General features: G+C 36.9%; 1 protein-coding gene across 5 annotated transcripts in view; it reads right to left on the reverse strand.

Moving 5' to 3' along the window:
• The window catches only part of FRS2 (fibroblast growth factor receptor substrate 2), a 108,862-nt gene that overhangs the window by 45,234 nt on the left and 40,794 nt on the right, over nucleotides 1-22,834 (reverse strand). For 2 of the 5 annotated variants that reach the window (XM_010841539.1, XM_010841543.1), the window contains exons 2-3: nucleotides 10,330-10,421; nucleotides 9,351-9,393 (exon numbers count right to left, since the gene is read on the reverse strand). The gene's annotated coding sequence lies outside the window, so the exon portion shown is untranslated. Of the gene's footprint in view, nucleotides 1-9,350; nucleotides 9,394-10,329; nucleotides 10,422-12,398; nucleotides 12,642-17,033; nucleotides 19,355-22,834 lie in introns of those variants that run through there. The other 3 variants (XM_010841542.1, XM_010841544.1, XM_010841540.1) reach the window with 3 other exon arrangements.

A 22,834-nucleotide genomic window follows, 5' to 3' on the forward strand; every position in this document is an offset into this window, starting at 1 on the left:
TAATGAGTATTCAGGATTGATTTCCTTTAGGATTGACTGATTTGATCTCCTTGCAGTCCAAGGGACTCTCAAGAGTCTTCTTCAACACCACAGTTCAAAAGCATCAATTCTTCAGTAAGCCTTCTTTATGGTCCAACTCTCATATCCATACATGACTACTGGAAAAATCATAGTTTCACCTAGACGGACCTTTGTCGGCAAAGTAATGTCTCAGCTTTTTAATATGCTGCCTACATTTGTCATAGCTTTTCTTTCAAGGAGCAAGCGTCTTTTAATTTCATGGCTGCAGTCACCATCTGCAGTGATTCTGGAGCTCAAGAAAATAAAGTCTGCCACTGTTGTTTCCTCATCTATTTGCCACGAAGTGATGGGAATGGATGCTATGATCTTTGCTTTTTGAATGTAGAATTTTAACCCAACTTTTCACTTTCCCTTCATCAAGAGGCTCTTTAGTTCTTCTTCACTTTCTGCCAGAAGGGTGGTGTCATCTCCATATCTGAGGTGATTGATATTTCTCCTGGCAATCTTGATTCTAGCTTGTGCTTCCTCCAGCCCAGCATTTCTCATGATGTACTCTGCACAGAAGTTAAATAAGCAGGGTGACAATATACATCCTTGATGTACTCCTTTCCCAATTTGGAACCAATCTGTTGTTCCATGTCCGGTTCTAACTGTTGCTTGTTGACCTGCATACAGGTTTCACAAGAGGCAGGCAAAACTTTCCATTTATTGTGATCCACACAAAGGCTTTAGTGAAATCAATGAAGCAGGAGATGTTCTTCTGCAATTCTCTTGCTTTTTCTATGATCCAATGGATGTTGTCAATTTGATCTCTGGTTCTCTGGTTCCTCTGCCTTTTCTAAATCCAGCTTCAACATCTGGAAGTTCTTGGTTCACTTTGAAGAAGTACTGTTGAAGCCTAGCTTGGAGAATTTTGTGCATTACTTTGCTACCTTCTGAAATGAGTGCAATTGTGTGTGCAGTAAGATTCTTTGGCATTGCCCTTCTTTGGGGTTGGGGTGAAAACTGACCTTTTGCAGTCCTGTGGCCATGGCTGAGTTTTCAATATCTGCTGGCATACTAGCGCAGCACTTTAACAGCATCATCTTCTAGGATTTGATTCAAATTTCTTGGTTTTTACATAAGTCTTTTTGTATCAGGATTCTACCCATGATACCACATTACATTTAATCATCATGCTTGAGGCTCCTCTTGGCTCTACAGTTTCTCAGATTTTCCTTGTTTTGGATGACCCTAATACACCTGGGGAATACGAGTCAATTATATTGTTGAACGTCCCTCTAATAGGACTTATCTAATGTTCTTCCTTTTTTAAAAAAATTCAATTTAACTAAAAAAAACAAAAACAAAAAACAGTCCATTTCTCCCACCCTCCACCCACCGCCTCTGGCAACCACTGCACTCTTCTAAGAGCTGGGCATGGTGAGGTATGGGTGATTGGTTTCTTTGTTTTTAGATTCCACATATAAGAAGTTCTTTTACTGATAAGTCTTTTACTGACTTATTTTACTTAACATATGCCAAGTCAATCCATGTTACAAACGTCAAGATTTCTTTCTTTTTATGGCTGAATAATATTCCATTGCATATAAATACCACTTCATTATCTATTAATCCATCATGGATACTTACATTATTTCCATATCTTGGCTATTACAAATCATGCTACAATGAACAGGGGAGGTGCATATATCTTTTTGAGCTGGTGCTTTTATCTTCTTCAGATAAATACCCCAAAATGAAATTGCTAGATCATATGATAGTTCTTGGAGAAGGGCACAGCAACCTACTCCAGTATTCTTGCCTGGAGAATCCCATGGACAGAGGAGCCTGGCAAACTACAGTCCACAGGGTTGCAAAGAATCAGACACGACTGACAACTCAGCATGCATGCACACATGGTAGTTTTAGATGTGAGGAACCTCTATACTGTTTACCGTAGTGGCTGCAACAATTTACATTCCCACCAACATACACAAGGGTTTCCCCTTCCTCCACATCCTCACTAACATCTCTTAATTCTAGTCTTTCTGATTAGAGTCATTCTAGCAGGTGTGAGGTGCTATCTCATTGTGGCTTGAATTTGGATTTTCCTGATGATTAATGACATAAAGCATCTTTTCATGTACTTGCTGGCCATCTGTATGTCTTCCTGGTAAAAAATGTCCATTTGGATTTTCTGCCCATTTTTTAAACTGGATTGTTTTCTGCTATGGAATTATTTGAGTTCTCCATATATTTTGGATATCAACCCCTTATCAGATATATGATTTGCAAGTATTTTCTCCTACTCAGGAGGTTGCCTTTTTTGCTGTTGTTGATGGGTTTCCTTTGCTTAGAAGTTGTTAGTTTGATGTAATCCCACTTATTTTTGCTTTTGTTGCTTTTGCTTTCAGAGTCAGATACAAAAAATCATTACCAAGACCTATGTCAATAAGATTCCCAAGTAGACAACATATTCTTAGTACTTCCAAATAATTCTAAACTTAAAAGTACAAAATAAACAATTATCAGGAACACCTCATTCACTTGGGAAACTATTATCACAGTATACATGACTGAAAGGGATACGTCAGAAAGAACATGTATCCCAAGATAAATTTTTTTATCAACATCAAAGTATAAGCCTACCAAGCAAAATAAACTCATTCCCATTTCACCAACCACAAAACACCCTTCCCTTTACCCAAAACACACACATATATATACACAAGGTAAACATTTTAAACCTAAACTGTAAGCCTCTGGCTCACATGAAAACAAAACTAATTTAACCACACACAAGCTCCCGCACTCAGACTTGCAGTTTCTACATGCTGCCCACACAGCACTTGGTGAGCATGTGATTAGGAGGAATGATGCACAATCACACCACATTCCTTCCCTCAGCTCACACATCAAGAACTTGCCCTCTCAGCTGCATTCTTCTCCAAACAGCCATGGTCACCTTAGCAACCCTATGCTCCTAATATGGACAGCTGCTCCATTTAAAGTCAGCCCTTCTTGGCAGGGAAAATGCTTGTTCTTCAAATTGGGGGAGAGAGGAGAGGTTTTCCTTTCAATACACATTGCAGGGGTTGATTTAACTTGATCAGCACTTTTGTTCTGCAGCAGCAATTTGTGTTGAGTTTCAACCTACTTTGAGTTTTGCTTTTTTTTTTTAATTTAAAAGCAAATGGCTAAAAAATAAAATCAAAGCAGCTAAAATGGAATTCTCAGAAAGAGTGGAACATGAAACAAAAAGGTATCTGAAATAACTGTATTTTATAAAAAGATACAGCTATCTATATTTTTTAAAGTTAAAATTTACTTAATCTGAACCACAACATCTGAAGCCTTATTATACAATAAGAAGTCAGTCAGGAAGACCTGTCATAGCCTATTTTTGAACAACAACATTGCTAAGCTTCAAAGTGCTGTAACTCCAATCTATTTAATAGGCTATGAGTCGATCTGTTTCCCTTTATCCCACTACCTACATGTGAAATCTTTCCACAGGCTCAAATGTAAACCAGATACTGAACCAAATGACTAGTATAATCCCAGGACCCTCTAGACCTGGAATGACCTAGCACAGCACTGGATTACTCAAAACCCACCTTGATCTGTGTGTGTACCACTAAAGCCGGGCCTGAACCAAAGTAAGTCTCTCAGATTAAAGATACAGGTTTATAATACATTTGCCTGATTTTCATACTAAAAGCAAATTACTGGGGGAGGGGAGGGGCTACCACATTCTGAAATATGTGAGATCAAATTGCTTGTTCCATACCCACAAAAGGAATCTAATTCCTACCGGTCAAAATTAAACACTTTATTTTTGAGTAAAACTATGTTCAAACTAAAAAAATTCACAGTATTTTTATATTTGTTCTAAGTTGGAAAATTGCTGAAATAATTTTAATATGGGCAAAATCCATATTAATTTATTAAGTACTATTATAGTGAATGTTCGGAGAACTCAATGGCACCCCACTCCAGAACTCTTGCCTGGAAAATCCCATGGGTGAAGGAGCCTGGTAGGCTGCAGTCCATGGGGTCACTAAGAGTCGGACACGACTGAGCGACTTCACTTTCACTTTTCACTTTCATGCATTGGAGAAGGAAATGGCAACCCACTCCAGTGTTCTTGCCTGGAGAATCCCAGGGACGGGGGAGCCTGGTGGGCTGCCGTCTATGGGGTCACACAGAGTCGGACACGACTGAAGCAACTTAGCAGCAGCAGCATAGTGAATGTTAAGTTCAATGAACACCATCTATATCATTTATTGGTTATATTTTTGTGTGTATATTGTGTTTTTTAAACTTCTCAGGCTATGCAGTTCCTTTGGTTAGAAACATTTCTTCCACATTAAAACAATCTTTGTAATTACATCTTTTATACAGAGCAAAATATCCATCGATAGGGTGGCAATGTAGATTGGTAAAAATAAACTAAAGCTGATTTTATGACTGGTTTCCTTATTTGTAAAATGATAATACTATTTGTTCTAATGATGGCATGTGTTAACATCAGATCAGATCAGATCAGATCAGTCGCTCAGTGTCCGACTCTTTGCGACCCCATGAATCGCAGCACGCCAGGCCTCCCTGTCCATCACCAACTCCCAGAGTTCACTCAGACTCACGTCCATCGAGTCAGTGATGCCATCCAGCCATCTCATCCTCTGTCATCCCCTTTTCCTCCTGCCCCTAATCCTTCCCAGCATCAGAGTCTTTTCCAATGAGTCAACTCTTCGAATGAGGTGGCCAAAGTACTGGAGTTTCAGCTTTAGCATCATTCCTTCCAAAGAAATCCCAGGGCTGATCTCCTTCAGAATGGACTGGTTGGATCTCCTTGCAGTCCAAGGGACCCTCAAGAGTCTTCTCCAACACCACAGTTCAAAAGCATCAATTCTTCAGCACACAGCCTTCTTCACAGTCCAACTCTCACATCCATACATGACCACAGGAAAAACCATAGCCTTGACTAGACGAACCTTTGTTGGCAAAGTAATGTCTCTGCTTTTGAATATGCTATCTAGGTTGGTCATAACTTTCCTTCCAAGGAGTAAGCGTCTTTTAATTTCACGGCTGCAGTCACCATCTGTAGTGATTGTGGAGCCCAGAAAAATAAAGTCTGACACTGTTTCCACTGTTTCCCCATCTATTTCCCATGAAGTGGTGGGACTGGATGCCATGATCTTTGTTTTCTGAATGTTGAGCTTTAAGCCAACTTTTTCACTCTCCTCTTTCACTTTCATCAAGAGGCTTTTTAGTTCCTCTTCACTTTCTGCCATAAGGGTGGTGTCATCTGCATATCTGAGGTTATTGCTATTTCTCCCGGCAATCTTGATTCCAGCTTGTGTTTCTTCCAATCCAGCGTTTCTCATGATGTACTCTGCATAGAAGTTAAATAAACAGGGTGACAATATACAGCCTTGATGAACTCCTTTTCCTATTTGGAACCAGCCTGTTGTTCCATGTCCAGTTCTAACTGTTGCTTCCTGACCTGCATACAAATTTCTCAAGAGGCAGATCAGGTGGTCTGGTATTCCCATCTCTTGAAGAATTTTCCACAGTTTATTGTGATCCACACAGTCAAAGGCTTTGGCATAGTCAATAAAGCAGAAATAGATGTTTTTCTGCAACTCTCTTGCTTTTTCCATCATCAATACAATGTAAAAATAATGAAATTATTATGCTATACAAAAAACTCCAAAGTTTAAGCGACCAGACAAAGGGACTATATTACGTGAGGTCTAATTCCCTGAATTGCTATTTTTAAAAAGAGTCAAGGGAGTATTCAACAATGAATGGAATACCAAATCAGTATCAATTTCAAGAGGTTCCAGTCTTCCAACCAAAGATTTTACAAATATTTAAGTGCTGACATACAAATAACTACTTCTTTCAAAAAGCCTCAACTCTAGCTTTTAGCAGATGTGAATTCCCTGACCCTTTTCCATTCTACTGCTGAATCAATTCCACATTTCCTCCTGTCCCCTAAGATCCTCCTCCCACCAAAAGAACACTGCTCCCAAATAGCTCATTATCTTTTTCCATCTGATAGAAGCCCCTCTCTGATATGATCAGTGCTGTCATTATCCTCCTTAATGTCCGGGTCCATCTTATCCTCTCCTAGGAGTTTCTCCCTCTCCCCTCTTCAAGACTACAAGGAATATCATCACCACAAACTGGGAGATTCCTAAGTCTCCACTTACAGTATTTAGTTAGGGGATCCAAGAGAAGTTACTTCTGCTGACACTGTGCTTACCACAGATGAAAATGTCTCTCTGCATCTCAAATTTAGAATCTTGCATTTGTACTGTTCTTATTCTGTGTTAAGATTCAGTGATGGGGATTCAAAGAACATGATTCTGCTTCAATGAAGTAACAGAAAAAAGAAGATGAATGCTCATATATAATTTAATGCAGAAATTAATTAACAAGCAATAAATAATGAACAGATTCTCTAATATTACTGGTATTATCTTTCAACTATTGGGCTTTTGCCAGCTAATATTGAGACCTAAGCATTTTAACATACTGTTTCTAGAAAAAAAAAAAAAATGTATGTTTCTCTTAGGCCCTACAATTCTTTTCTTTGAAAATTCTAACAGACTCCTAGATAGACACTCTTCTAAATAGATGTTTATATTTCCTATAATCTTCCACAGGATCATAACTGCTGTTCTAATTCTTAACTTCAATTCTAATATAAAGAAATAAGCATAAATTGATCTTTACTTAAATGAAACTTAAATGCTCATTTTATATGCCTTATACGTTCAAGAAATTTTACATCTAATAGCTTCATTTTAACAAACAACCTGGAATACAATGTACCAGCTAGACAAAACAAATTAGATGACCACTCAGCCAGATCTTAGAAAAAATATAAGAGAGGAAGGTGGAGGGGACTATAAGAATTAGATTAATACCTAATGTATAATTAAAATATAAGCATATAAAATAATAAAACCTTTAATAAGATAAAAACAAAAGGATACACAACAAATACATTTAAAGGTCACTTATATAGGGACTAGTTAGAAAATGGAAGAACAATCCTTTAATTAACCAATGATAAATGGATATGACACAAACTGAGGAATATCGCTAACTCATTATTCCTAATCGTGAGGTTAAAAACTAGTACTTAGTACTGAATAAGATAATCATGTGACTGCTTAGATACGTGGCCTCTCTCTCATCATTCATCGATCATTCATCCCATTGGTGATCACTACTGAATTATTACCACTTTATTTAAATCCATGGTTGTCTGTGGGTCCTTTTTATCACCCTGACACTTCAGGACATGTTCCCATTTCAGTATAGTAATATTTTGTAAGGATTACTTTTTCTTCAACTCTCAGCTTGACACTTTTCTTTTTAAATGGCACTCCAAAATAAGGTACAATAGCTAGTATAAAAAAGGTGCAAATTTTTGAGCATTTTAAATTCTGTATGCACCTAAATTATGTTGTGTCTCAAGCAGGAACATATGTTTTGATGTACAATTCTAGACTAGTCAACATGAAATCCTCTGCCTTTCCTCCTCTGTCTTCAGTGGAGAGCAGAAGTTAAACCTGTGTTACAGACTATGGCAGGGTTAAGGGGAATTCCGCAGGCTTAGCAACATTGGAGGCTAGAGCTGTTAATTCAGTCTAAAGGGAAGTGTCATGACCAGGACCTAGAAGAGTAGTGGCAGAAGAGGGCCTCTTGACAGAGGCCACAACAACAAACTGCTACTTCAGACAAAGCCATCCTCTTTCACAATAAACAAAAGTTGCCCCAAATTTTAAAATTCTGACAAAATATACATAACATAAAATTTATCATTTTTAAATGTAGGGTTAGCAATAATTTAACTTGTCATGTCCTTTTAATACCTTTAACTGTGTAGCAGAGTGATACTACATAAATGTGAATAATCCTTTTAAGATTATTTTTACTCTAAAAAAATTATGAAAACATCTGGATGTGTACAAAAATATAGATCTACTCAATACATATAGGTGAATCCTATGGGCACAGACAACATATATACAGACAAGATATGCATCATCAACGTATCATACTTTTTATTGATGTCTGACATTTAAGTTTTATTTGCCAAAAGAACAGGGTCAAAGATGTAACAGATCAGTTCACTAAGATTAAATTTTTTGAAATTTCCGTTTTAACTTTTAAGCATTGTGGTCCAGGAAAAGAAGGATCTGGATCTCCCCTTTAGTACTGCCTTTCAATAATGCCCTGGAAGATCAGACAGTGCTATTCAAAGGTTCAAAGATCCCCTCCTTTAACCCCCGATAAGTAGAAGAAAAAATAGGGGAAAAGAGTTTCACAAGAAACTTGGAAATGAAAGCTTGGTAATTCGCTCTCCCTTCCTCCTTATCAGCTGATGGGTCCCCTTTATTTTCAGTTATCAGGATAAAAACTGACTTGATTAACTAAATCTGTGGCAGATACAAAATAGGTAGAAAAGATGTGTGTTAAGTGTGCATGTCCCCCTCAGGACAGAGGATACTGAAAAAGGAGAAAAAATGAGAAAGTTATTTGATCTGACAGATTGAATTAATCTGTAGTGATCACTACTACCTATGCCAAAAGTTTCTGAGAAAACTTAACCAAATAAGTTCTTAATGCTGCCAAGCAATTGATTTTAAGTTATCTGGTAGAGGGTAAGCACACTGATAATGAAATTTTACTATCTATTCACTTGAACATGTCATCCTTTATAAATCTAAAGAGAATAATAATGTACATCAATGAAGGTTTAAACTCCATTGTAAAGGTGATCATTCAGGATTTTTTTTTTTAAATACTAGATGTTGTTCAATCTTTTACTACTTACCTGGTAGGAAGCATTCCACTTTTTAAATAAAGGAGTTATACATTTTCCATAGATAGAAGCTTAGCCAAACAATCTCCTTTAACTTACAACCCCTAAGAGAGTTCCTATGAATCCACTTTATAGTGAAGTCATTAAATAGCACTATCCACTGAGGTAAAAGGTAAGTGGGCCTCAATGGAAAAAAGAATTTTTTCCTCAAAATGGTCAAACCTACTCCTAAAGATGCTACGAATGAGCCCTGACTATGAAAAGCAGTATTTGAATTTCAAGGTGACTATTTTAATCAGATCCTTTTAATCCTAACTTTAAATAAGATGACCTGTGTCCTGCTAACAAATTCTGAGGTAGTAAAGGAATAGCTAATAAATCTGTGAGAATCTTGTAATAATTAAGAAAAGACATGAAATAAGTATGGGGAAAGGATAAAAAAAAAATCCAGAGCAATTAAGCCTACATTTATTTTATTATTTTATTAACAATGTCTTACCTTGTGGAATTCTCTTCTGAGAAAAACAGATACAATTTTGTCCCTAAAAAAATGTCAGGGAGAAAAGTTGAAATGTTAGTTTCAACCAGAAAGTCTTCTGAAAATGAAGTTACAAAATGCTGGCATAGTACATTTGTATTATTACAACATCTGGTATTAAAAAGCTTAAGAGACATTAAGTCTCAAATAATAAAAGCATTCACTATCTTCATTAGAACATTTATTATAAAATTGATTATTGTATTATAAAAATACTTATGATTCTACTGACAAATCATTTTTGCTAAGTATATAATAACGTACATAATAATGAATGGCATGGTCTCATATTCTAAGACATCAGTATTTAATCGGATTTTACTCTTGCCGAGATTTGATATTCTGAAGTGTACTTTTTTTTAGCTATAATATACATGTCATAAAATATATCTCTTTAATATGTAACAGTCACAAGTTTTTACTGTAATCACAAAGTTATGCAACTATCATCACCACCTAATTCTAGAACATTTTCATCACTCCAGTAAGAAACTCTGTACTGAAGGGTATTTTTATTCCCAGGAAGAAACATCTTAACAAATTTAATTTTAAAATATATACAAAAAGCATATTCTTTACAACACTACGGTCATAAGTTGTTGTTGTTTTTTTTTTAATGTGCAGAACAAAGATCAGGGAAACAAATACCTAAAAATTCTAAGAGTGGCTGTATGTGGACAGCAGTATTACAGTTACTCTTTTTCTTATATTTCCTCAAAACTAAAATTTTATATTACCTTTATATAGCTCTTTAAAAAGGTACAGCTAAGACATACATTTTCTAGAGCTATATGCTAGAATTTGTACTGCAATCCAAAAGAAAAACAAAAATACAAGTTGACATGTTTTTTTTAAGTCAACTACATTTTTTGTTAAATGTTTTTCAAAGTAGACAAAGTACATATAAAGCTAAAAAAGAATTTTAAATTCATACACTTACTAATCTGGTTGAAAAGCCACAGCTGCATCTTTATGACAAATTGACTGTTTCATCACTTTTGCATCTGGGCATCTACTTCTTAAAGGTCATTTCTGAAATAAAGATGTAGTAATTAAGAACATATTATAACAAAAATATAAAATTTTTAAGGACAATTATCTAAATATTAGTGACTACAGGGAACTGTCAAGAGTTCTTAACCAAGCTTCTAAAAAAAATTAACAGGGTTGAGGATGAGGTGGGAGGGCCCCAGAATTAAACAGTTAATACTGTTTAACTGTTTTTATACTGAGTATAAAAATCAACAATGTCTTCAGTCCTCAATCCCTTTCACCCATCAATCGTGCAATTCCTAAGGATGCCACTTTCGACAGGAAAACGAGAAAAGGAAGAGGTGGAAAAGGAATCCTGAAGTTGCACATTTGGCTTTTGGGCCTTTTTTTTTTTTTGGCCTTGCCTTGCAGCTTAAGGGATCTTAGTTTCCTGACCAGGTATGGAACTTAGGCCCATGGCAGTGAAAGTGCTGAATCCTAACCACTGGATAGCCAGGGAATTCCTAAAATTGAATGTTTGAAAATAATATAATAATTGCTTATTTATTAAGCTTGTCTATTTCCCCCTCACATCTACAGAAACCTAAGCTCCAGAGCAGATTTTTCTTCTCTTATTTACTGCTATCTCTCGAGCATCTAAGACAATGACTGCCATGCCCTAAGTGCTCAGTAAACAGTCACTGAAAGAATAAATAAAACTATGAATTATTTAATGTTAATTGATGAAATATTTAACCTGACAGTATGTCAAAGCAGCAACGTTTCAAAACATCATTTCTTCCACACATACACCATTAATGTTAGTGCTGACTACTGAATACATCTTTAGTATTGTTTCTTTTCTCCAACAAACAAAGTCCATAACTAAAAGACAATCAAGACATGGACCCCAAGCTTCAAGGAACAGAATAAAGCCATATATTTTGTGATTTTATTACTGCAACCTCTGGGTAAGACTCCTAGAAGAGAATTGCTGGATGTGTGACTTTCCTAAATGTTGCCAAATGGCGTGGATGAGGGCCTTTTTCTTTTTAAACATGTATGCTCTCTGTTGTGGGACTTCCCCAGTAGCACTGGTGGTAAAGAACATGCCTGCCAATGCAGGAGATTTAAGAGATGCGGCTTTGATCCCTGGATCTGGAAGGTCCACTGGAAAAGGAAATGGCAACCCCAGTATTCTTGCCTGGAGAAGCCCATGGATGGAGGAGCCTGGTGGGCTATATTACATTCCATGGGGTCGCAAAGTGTCAGACACCACTGAAGCGACGTAATACGCATGTTCTCTGTTGTGGAGACAGCTAGGAATATAAGAAAAATCTTTTATAGGGAGTGAAAACCTGACTGATCTCAAGAAAAACCTTCAAGGAACCCAGTAATATCCACTACTTCCCATCCTGTAGCTGAATTAGTATTCCACACAATGATGCTCTTTCAGTAAAAAACTGAGGGGAAATACAAATATTACTATAAAATTGCTTTTCTTCCTTTCAAAAAGCAGTGGAAGGATAAACCAAAATACTTTTTAAATGGTTATCTATAGAGAAAGAGAAAGCAGGTGTAGAAGATAGGGATGGAAGTTATTCTTCTTAGAATATATCTCACAGTTTTTACTCTGAAGACATGTTTTAAAGTCAAATGAACATCAAATGATAATGACATTTTGAACATCCAAATTATAATGACTACAACTGAAACAGTAAATGTATTTTAAAAACTCCATCATCATCTTTCACAGTTACTAGAGCAAGAAGTAATTATCCTGAAAACTAATAATGGAAAAGAATCAAGTATTTATCCTGCTGTTCTTACATGAAAGGTACCCCAGAGTAACCAGATCATCAATAAGTGAAAGCAATCTTTTATAGGATTCCAAATAATGAATGTAGAAAGAATGGCAGAATTATAAAATACCCATTTTACAATCATTAATGAAAAAATAAACCTAATATTTATCCTGGGAGTTTCAATTTCAAAAAATATCCATAATATTACCACTTCCACCACCTCCACTCTTACAATGGTCCAAGCCACCTTAGTTCTCATCTGCATTAATAGTTCTCCATCTGTTCTCCTAGCTGCTTCTCTTGCTCACCTAAACAAGATAGTCAGATTAGTTCTTTTCAAAAGAAAATCAGATCATGTCAGTCTTCTGCTCAAATCCTCTAATTGAGTCCATCTCACCAGTCTAAGAAGCTTCCCTGGTGGTTCAGATGGTAAAGAATCTGCCTGCAATGCAAGAGACCTGGCTTCGATCCCTGGGTCGGGAAGATCCCCTGGAGAAGGGAATGGCAACCCACTCCAGTATTCTTGCCTGGAGAATTCCATGGACAGAGGAGCCTGGTGGGCTATGGGGTCGCAAAGAGTCAGACACAACTGAGTAACTTTCACTCACTTCACACCAATCTAAAAGCAAAAATCCTTACAAAGACCATAAGGACTATGATCTGATACTTCCCTTCCCTATCTTCCTAACCTCACCTCCTACTACTCTCCCTCTTGTTCACTCCATTCTAGCTACACTGGCTTCTTTATTCTTACACTCATCAAGCACATTCTCACTTCAGTGCTCAGGCGTTGTACTAATTAACTCCTTTACTTCCCTTAAGACTTGGTTTTTAAGTCATCTCATTAAAGAGATATACCCTGGTACCCTGCTGCTGCTACCAAGTCGCTTCAGTCGTGTCCAACTCTATGCGACCCCATGGACAGCAGCCCACCAGACTCCTCTGTCCACGGGATTCTCCAGGCAAGAATACTGGAGTGGGTTGCCATTTCCTTCTCCACCTGGTACCCTAGGCAAACCCGAAATATCTGCCTTGGATTTCATTATGTGGTAGAGAATATGTAAGAATAAATCAGTCATAAATTTTGAAGATGATAATCACTGAATCAATGAAAAAGCTGACTTAAAACTCAACATTCAAATAACTAAGATCATGGCATCTGGTCCCATCACTTCATGGCAGTGAAGCAGTGACAGATCTTATCTTCTTGGGCTCCAAAACCACTGCAGACAGTGACTCCAGCTAAGAAACTGAAAGATGCTTGCTTCTTGGAAGGAAAGCTATGACAAACCTAGACAGTGTATTAAAAAGCAAAGCCGTCACCCTGCCGACAAAGGTCCATATAGTCAAAGCTATGGTTTTTCCAATAGTCATGTACAGATGTAAGAGTCTGACCATAAAGAAGGTTGAGCGACAAAGAATTAATGCTTTTGAATTGTGGTGCTGGAGAAGACTCTTGAGAGTCCCTTGGACAGCAAGGAAATTAACGTAGTCAATCCTAAAGGCAATCAACCCTGAATATTCACTGCAAGGACTGATGCTAAAGCTCCAAAACTCTGGCCACCTGATGCAAAGAGCTGACTCACTGGAAAAGGCCCTGATGCTGGGAAAGACTGAAGGCCAAAGGAGAAGAGGGTGGCAGAGATTAGATGGGCAGATAGCATCACCGACTCAATTGACATGAATTTGAGCAAACTTCAGGAGACAGTAAAGGACAAGGAAGCCTGGCATGCTGCAGTCCATGGGGTTGCAAAGAGCCGGACACGACTGAGCAACTGAACAAGAACAATCATTGAAACACAAATGTAGTCCATTTTCGTATCTTTGTGCCTAAACATCTATGGGCTTCCCTGGTGGCTCAGATGGTAAAACGTCTGCCTGCAACACGGGAGACCTGGGTTCAATCCCTGGGTCAGGAAGATTCCCTGAAGAAGGAAAGGCAACCCACTCCAGTACTCTTGCCTGGAAAATTCCATGGACAGAGGAGCCTGGTAGGCTACAGTCCATGGGGTTGCAAAGAGTCGGACACGACTGAGCGACTTCACTTCTTCTTTCTTTTCTTTAAACATCTATGAAGCTATACTGTCCCTTTTAAAAGATTCTTATGTTAACAACTTCAAAGAATTAATGAAATACAGTACCATAATGTGGGTGGCTTTTTTTTTTCAGGTTTGATTTTGTTTTTAAATCATCTGTATCATAACCCTAGAAAGAAGTGGTGAAAGATTTGCAGTATATGAGTCCCATTAAAAAGCAGCTAGCAAAATAAATGGCATTCCCTTTCCTCCCGCTCCTGTAGGGATTTGTTGGAGAATACATTATAAAATTCCAAGTAAACTCAAGAAAACTTTGACTCTTTCAAATTTATCTGTTACCTTTAGGCACCATGATCACCAGAAAGAATCAAAGGAACTCAATAACTCCAACATGACTAGACTAGCTATGACATGGTAGGGATGTTTGAACTGAATAATTTTTTAAAAATAAACAAACTCCCCGTGGGCTAAGGCCTACTCTGCCTTTTAAACATCCTGTGTGTGGCTGGCAAGCTTCAGGGTCCTAAGAGAGATAGCCAGGGGACAGAGAAAACAAGTATGACTCAATGATCATATTTAACAGTCTCTGAAGACCAAAACAAAAGATACCAGTTCTGGCAAGAGTTCTCCAGAATTGCCCCAAAACTGACTTATCCACATACCTTTCATCTGAACAATCTATTTTCACTTAGTTTAAGGCTCACAAAGCATTTGTTATGTGCCTATCAGACCTCATATACAAAAGTAAACCGAAAGTATAATGAAAACAATCATTTGGGGTTCTAAGAGTTGGATAATGAATCTACTGTTAAAATCTGCTTTGTTTGGGGAGGGAGGTGAAGAGAACTCTTCAATACTGTTGTGTAGCAGTGCCCCCACTCATTGGAAATCAGACTTCAACCACTTAAAAAAAGGCTAGTGATATTAAAGGAACCTTTACTGAGCAACTTCTGTGTGCCAGATATTTATATTAGCTTGCTTAATTCTCAGAACTGCCCTATAGGAAAGGGATTAACAAAACAGAGTGGTTAAATAACTTGTCCAAACCAGAAAGAAACAGCTTCAGAATGCAAAATCTCAGTCTCCCTTTTTCACTGTTATAATCTGCACTAAACTAGAATAAAATGATTAGTCACAAATACCACATTTGCCCCATAGGAGTAACATGTAACTCCAGGCTGCTCATTTGAGAAATCTATTCTTCCAAATTTGCTTTTAATAAGGCAAAAGAGGAAGGTCCACTATTATACATTAATAAGAAACATGTAGCATTAGGGATGAACCAGAAGAATATGTTACATTTATCTCTAAAAGAACTGAGTAAAAGCACAGCTCACTAATTAGTACTCATTCATAATGATTAACCTGAATCACCCAAGTATCTGATAGCTATTCCATATTCTCTGAGAAGTCAGGGGGGAAATCTTAAGATTTAACAGAGTAGGTTACACAGATACTGATCAAAATAGCTTCTGTACTTTTCTGGATGTTTGAAATCCTTGTCTCTTTCTCTCTTGTTATATAGATATATACATACACATACATACATTAAAAGCTTTTCATTAACTTCTTAAAATTTACAACAAGATTGTTAGTTATGATTCCTAATTTTCCTTTTCTGGAAAATTCTCTCATGTGGAACACCTTCCTGACACTATAACACTTACTGACTTCAGTTCTTTTTATTGTTGTTGCTATTTACCCAGAAGCAATTTTATTTTTAACTGGAGGGTAACTTTTTTCAAGACTTCAGTTCTTTATACTCAATAGAATCTAATTTTTAACATGTCATTATACTTTTTTCTAAATTGTACATCTGTTACTAGATGCACACACTGCCTATCAAACAATGAAAGCATCGTACCTGTTATAAAATAAAAATCACGGTGATTAGTTAACTATCAAGACACATTACCCAGGAAATGTCCTCAGTTATTTGGAGAACATGAAGATTCCTTGGAACAAATTATCCCCATTGACTAAAAAACACGCCATTTAAATATGCTTACTGCTTTACATAGAACAGAGACTCAACAGATTCATGATTTAAAATTCCCAAAGCCCTAATACCTTGATTGTGTCTTCTAAATACTTGATTGTGTCCTGGGAATTTTCAGCATAAATTAACACTTAAAAAAAGAAACCTCCCTCACAATCTCAAATCATTGCACTAATGGTTAAGAATGAAGAAGGGAAGAGGAGGACACACTCTTCCAGGGCACTAATTTTAAATAACACAACTTTCACCTACAGGGTTTGCTGTTTTGTTTTGCATTTTAACAAAATGGAAGTGCATCGCATATAGAGTATGTATTGCTTCTTGAAGCTTTGTCATACACACCTCCTCTCCCTATAGTTAGTGTTTCTCTCTCTCCTTCCCTTCCTTCCTCTGGTACACAATACAAATAATTGTTACTTTTAAGAACTTTTTAAAAGTCTTTCTTGAAGTTGTTACAATATTGCTCCTGTTTTATGTTTTGGTTTTTTAGCCCAGAGGCATGTGGGAGCGAACCCACACCCCCTAAATTGGAAGGCAAAGTCTTAACCACTGGACCGCCAAGGAATTCCATTAAAACTCTTGTTTTATATACAAACATGCTACTCACATTCAGGCCATGATAATAAAATATATTTCTTAGTTAAAAAAATAAAAAAGACATCTTAACATATGAGTCTATGTAGAATATTAAGGTAAGTATCTCCTGAGTTAGTTTTCTTCTATGTCTTCAACATTCTATATAATGAAGAGATATATACAAATCTAAGTATCACAGAGCCTGTGGCTTTAATGTTTTTCATGAGTTTTTAATGTAACACAAAAAAATACTCACTATGGAGAATAGTTTGGTATGAAGGCAGATTTACTTTGGCTTTATTCCAGGGGGTTGAGTTTTCTGAATACCAAGAGTACTTGATAGTCTCTTCTTGAAGATGCTGTAATACACATGTGTCCCACAAACTGTTACCCAACTGCATTAACTTCCTAAAAAATGGAAACAATTTTTATAAAGCTCACTTTGGCCCTTGTATTTTCTAGGGGATAATCAGTAATTCAAAAATAGAAGTCAACCTTCTATTGAAGAAGAAGAGTTATACTTTTTTCCGAAATTCCTTCTTTATCTGCTAGGAGGACTACTATTTCCATTCTTTAGTAGTTCTGGTAGACTCTAAATATTTTCAACAAACATAATAGACACAAATTTTCCCCACAATCAAACTCTTAATTAATTTCTCATGGTGGGCACTTCACAAAGGAAAATGAAAGAAAGAACAACCAATGCCTTCAATCAGTTTTCAACAAAATGAAAAGCAGAATTCATGTTTCACGATAGAACCTTCAGTAAATCCATAACCCAGGGGACTCAAATAAACTATACCTGTTTTCTCTGAACTACAGCTATGAAATATTGTTTCTCCTAAAATCCAGAAAACTTTCACTTACAGCCATCTGATAATTCAAAGGAATTCAGTGACCCTCTATAACTTTGTACTTCTTCACTATATTGATACATAAAGAATTTCCTAAAAATTCTGTATTTAAATGGTATGTAGAGGGGGGAAAAATGGTAAGGAGGAGGGTGAGAAAGACAAGCCTCATAAATTGGCCATATTAGAAATAACAGAACGGATTTTGAGAAGGGGGGTGGGGGGAGAAACCTGTGAAATAATTTTATATTTTATAGGTGAAGAAAATGAAACAGCAAATAAGCAAGGAAAGATGTGAAGTTCATATTATAAACAGTATTTTACCCTAGAATTACCAATTCCAACAAATCTAAAATAGGTGCTTTAGCTTAATACACACATACTATATATATGTATATAATCAGAACAGATCAGGATGTTTAAGAGTTTAAATGAATGCATGTATTCTGAACACAGAACACAAGTTAAGGGAAGTCAGAAATGGCCTATGTATCCTTTAGGGATGACAGAATTCCAGTAAGTAACCTGATTCCTTGGTACAGTTCTTTAGGACAGTTTGCCAGATGGATCACTGCTCTGGCCCAGTATGACATTTTTTACTTAGATGGCTAATTAAATGAACCGTTAGCTAATGTTTATAAAGATAAGAAAGAGTATATATGCCAACATCCTGTTTTCAACTTGGTAGTTTCATAAAAGGACTACTGCCCATTTGAGGATTGCTGGTCCACTAAACCTGTTCATGACAAGAGGAGTAAATCTCAAAGTAAAGGAGTGGAACAGCAGACTATATATACAACATCAACTGCATTTAGACAAAAACCCATTGTATACAGCCTGCACTGAACCAAAAAAAAAAAAAAAATCATAGAGAAATGAGTTCTCAAATTTAGATTTATATTCTAGGAAAGATTAGATTAGGATAAGGACAAAGGCATATTATATTCAATATTAAAAATATAATACTTAAAGAGAACAAAAGTCACTTTTAATTTCATGGACATTTACCTTACATTAAGTATTTCTCTAGTACCAACTCACATTTAGACTTCTACAAGACTGTGTGTGTGAAAGGAAACTTGGTCTACTCAATTTCACAAAAATTACAGCCTCCCATTTAGTCCCAAAGGTACAAGTGAACAAAATAACATTATTATAAAGTGCTGTTTTAGTAGCATAGAAAAGTCTGTAGAACAGACAGACTCATACTAAAGGAATAATTAACAAGAGGTTTCGGTTCATGAAGAAATACTCTAGCTTGGGTGACATCAGGGTAACCATGAGAGTATGAGGCGGGGAGAGGTGCTATTTCCTCCCTCCTCCGTCTTGGCCATGCTATGTCCCCTCTCCTTCTTGCTAACAGCTCTTACACTCAATTACTGGGCAAGCACCAATACTCAGAAAGAAAACATTTTATCAGATTGTAGCCTGTGGCAAATAAGAAAAATAGCCACAAAGTGAAAAATGGAAAAAAAATCATTCAATTAGTTGAAAATAGATAAAATTAAAGCTATAAATTTTCATTCCTTTAAAATGCCTAAATACACAGACATATAATACAAACTACTTTAATAAACTTAGTAGAGTTACTCTAACAGATTTATTTATGGGAGTTTGAGTGAAATATGTTGGGAGAAGGGTTATTAAAAAGAGTTAATTTAAGGACCTCCCTGGTGGTCCAGTGACTAAGACTCCATGCTTCCAATCAATGCAGGGGGCTCAGGTTTGATCCCTGGTCAGGGAAGGCAATGGCACCCCACTCCAGTACTCTTGCCCAGAAAATCCCATGGACGGAGGAGCCTGGTAGGCTGTAGTCCATGGGGTCACGAAGAGTCGGACATGACTGAGCGACTTGACTTTCACTTTTCACTTTCATGCATTGGAGAAGGAAATGGCAACCCACTCCAGTGTTCTTGACTGGAGAATCCCAGGGACGGGGGAGCCTGGTGGGCTGCCGTCTATTGGGTCGCACAGAGTCAGACATGACTGAAGCGACTTAGCAGCAGCAGGGAACTAGATCCCACATGTCACAGCTGAGTTCTCATGATGGAACTAAGACACGGTGCAGCCAAATAAATAAATATTTAAAAAAAAAAAAGTTAGTTTAGTGCAGCAGTTATGAGCGCAGGCTTTGGAATCAACTTTGAGTTCATGTCCCAGCTCTACAATGACTAACTGTGTGATCTTAGCCCGGTTACTTACTGTCTCCCCTTATCACTTCATTTCTAATGTTGTAATAATGTGATAATGCTTATAAGACAAATTTGCATGGTACCTAGCACACAGTGAGAGCTCAGCATACATTACATGTAAAACACTAGCTACAGTCAACGCTTTTCACTCTTTTTGTCTGCCTAGCATCTGAATTCCCTTATTAAGTTTGGGAACTTCCCCACCTTATGGTTTTAGAAAGTCAAAGTTTCCCACATCTTAAATTTAAGAACCTCACACCATTTTATGATTTCAAAAGGTGAGACACATTTCCACGTGTCCTGTATAGCCAGGACACAGGCTCTGCCGAACACCAAAAGCCCAGCCCAGAGTAGAAATGGGCATCTAACGAGCAGGAGAAGAGACCAGAAGGAACTCTCTCTGATACTAATGGTGGAGCAACTACAGGAAGGTCAAGTCTAGGGCAGAGGCAGCAGCACTTGGAGTCAACCAGCGCTGGCAGTGTCACTGGGGCAGGCTGCGGCGTCTGTCAGTCTGTCTCTAGATGGTACAGGCACCCTCATGGGAATCGTTGTGCAATGTGATTTCGGGCATTGTTTCTGGCTGCTTAGTCCTGAATCTGGTTCTCTAACTCTCAAAACAATTTGATGAGCCACTGAGCTCTATCCAATATTCTTTTAAAATTCACAATATGCTTTAATTGGTTTTTACTGCCACCAAAAATTCTGACTGAAACAATCCATTCTTATCTGCCCCAAACTCACAGGGGAAAAAAAGACTGTTTTTAATCTCTCCAAAGAAATACAAAAGTAATGTACATTTTCAACCAATGGATTTATCCTGTGAGGTCTTGAAAATCTTAGTTTTATAAATTTTGGATAATTCCGCTAATTTCAAATATGAGAAATGTCTAATCTATTTTAGATTTACTTCTAAGGAACACAGTCAAGGAGAAGTAATGACACTGGAAAATAGCTATATGCAAAGTAGTAGGTACCACCATGGTAAACAGAAATTATCCCAACTTGCCTGAGACCACCCTTGCTGTATTCCCAACAGCTTTCTTGCCAGCAGATTTTTCCTTGGGGTCCTATAATCAAGGGAGTCCCTCCTCCTCTTAAGGGTTATTTTAAAGACCAAATTTTTAAATTATCATCAAAAGGCCTTAAATATTCCTATCTTATCAAATAACTCAGCAAAATATTTGTATGATACAACCACCTAACTCTCTGTTGCAACAGTGCAGAGCCAGTCAGTGCCTGATTGCCACAGGCTAATTTTTCAGTACATAAAACAATCTTTTCCCTCTGCCAGATTTCTCTGCCTGGCCATTTTGTAGTTCAGTAATGCTTTTTCCATTGTTTAGAATGTTAAGCTCAAATCTGTTAATTTTATTATATGTCAAAATAAATGTAATATAAGGTTTGTGGGGATTAAGAAAATGGGGGTCTAAATTTTTTTTTTCCATCCCAGAAACCTGCTACCATAAAGAGCCAGAACTATGTTTTAATGAATAAAAGAGCAATCTAAACAAAAGAGCAATCTTTAAAAAGTGATAGTCTTTTCGGACTAAAATCTGGAAAAAAGAATCAAGCGTTTAGAAATGTACACTGACATCTAACCTACACTTACCATATTAAAAACTCAGCAGAAAAAAACCTGAATTTTGAAAGAGATTTGTGAAAGAAAAAAAAAGGCCACAGAATTTTAGGGCTTATGATAGTTAGAGCTATGTTGTAAGACAGAAGCTGTTGTGACCCTGAGAGTTAAGTTATTCAAGGAACCGATCTTTTGATTCCTAGCTGAGTGATGTCATTGAAACAGCTTGCCCTTCAAACAGTCAAAATAAAGTTAACTGCACACCACATGGTATTAATTCTTGGATTTAAAATACCAAAAAAATACTAAATCCAAGGTAAGCAATTTTAAAACTCAACTTTTAATACTCTTTAATATAAAGTTTTGTTTTATGATAAATACCCTGGACTTACCAGTGTAGAAAAAATCATCAAGAAAAGTAAAAATTTTTCATAGTGTCCATAACTCCCAAGTAGTGTAAAAATCAGTTTTGCCTATGTGCTGAGGGATGTTTCATTAATCACCAGTAATAATTTATTGGTTGTTATTTCCTGGCTGCTATTAGAACATAAATTATACTAAATACCATGAATTTAAATTTATGCTATTTAACAGTAACAAAAAAACTGTTGTTTTTTTCTGGTCATAATCTACCTGCCCTAAAAGACACCATAATCCCTTATGGAAAAGTTTCTTTGTATTTGGTCATATTAAAGGTAGCAGAGATCAAATTGCCAACATCCGCAAGAAATGCTGGGCTGGAAGAAGCACAAACTGGAATCAAGATTACCGGGAGAAATATCAATAACCTCAGATATGCACATGACACCACCCTTATGACAGAAAGCGAAGAATAACTGAAGAGCCTCTTGATAAAAGTGAAAGAGGAGAGTGAAAAAGTTGGCTTAAAGCTCAACATTCAGAAAACTAAGATCATGGCATCCAGTCCCATCACTTCACGGCAAAAGCATGCAAAAATGGGCTCAATAAAGGACAGAAATGGTACGGACCTGACAGAAGCAGAAGATATTAAAAAGAGGTGGCAAGAATACACAGGAGAACTGTACAAAAAAAGATCTTCACAACCCAGCTAATCACGAAGCTAAGATACTCCCCATCAAAACAAGGGGTAAGAACAAAAAATACCCGATACCCAAAAGAGAACAGAGAGAATATATATATAAAGAGACAAGGTTTACAGCAAAATGGCAAACCTAAGGCACATGTACTGCTATTTCCCCTTTTTCAAAATTGGCTGACACAGGTAACAGGTGACAGCTCTGCAGAAGTTGCCAAAAGCCACAAAAACCTCTAGATGGCTATTACAAAGCAATGGGAGTTATGAAACCAAGCAAAATATTGTCATTTCTGGTTTAAACTGACAGGAGGCAGGTTACAGAGAAAAACTATTAAGAAGGGGAAAACAATAGTAGAGTCACAAAGATATACTATTTAT

The sequence above is a fragment of the Bison bison genome, unplaced genomic scaffold (assembly GCF_000754665.1).
Source record: "Bison bison bison isolate TAMUID 2011002044 unplaced genomic scaffold, Bison_UMD1.0 scf7180017864163, whole genome shotgun sequence".
Taxonomy (NCBI): domain Eukaryota; kingdom Metazoa; phylum Chordata; class Mammalia; order Artiodactyla; family Bovidae; genus Bison; species Bison bison.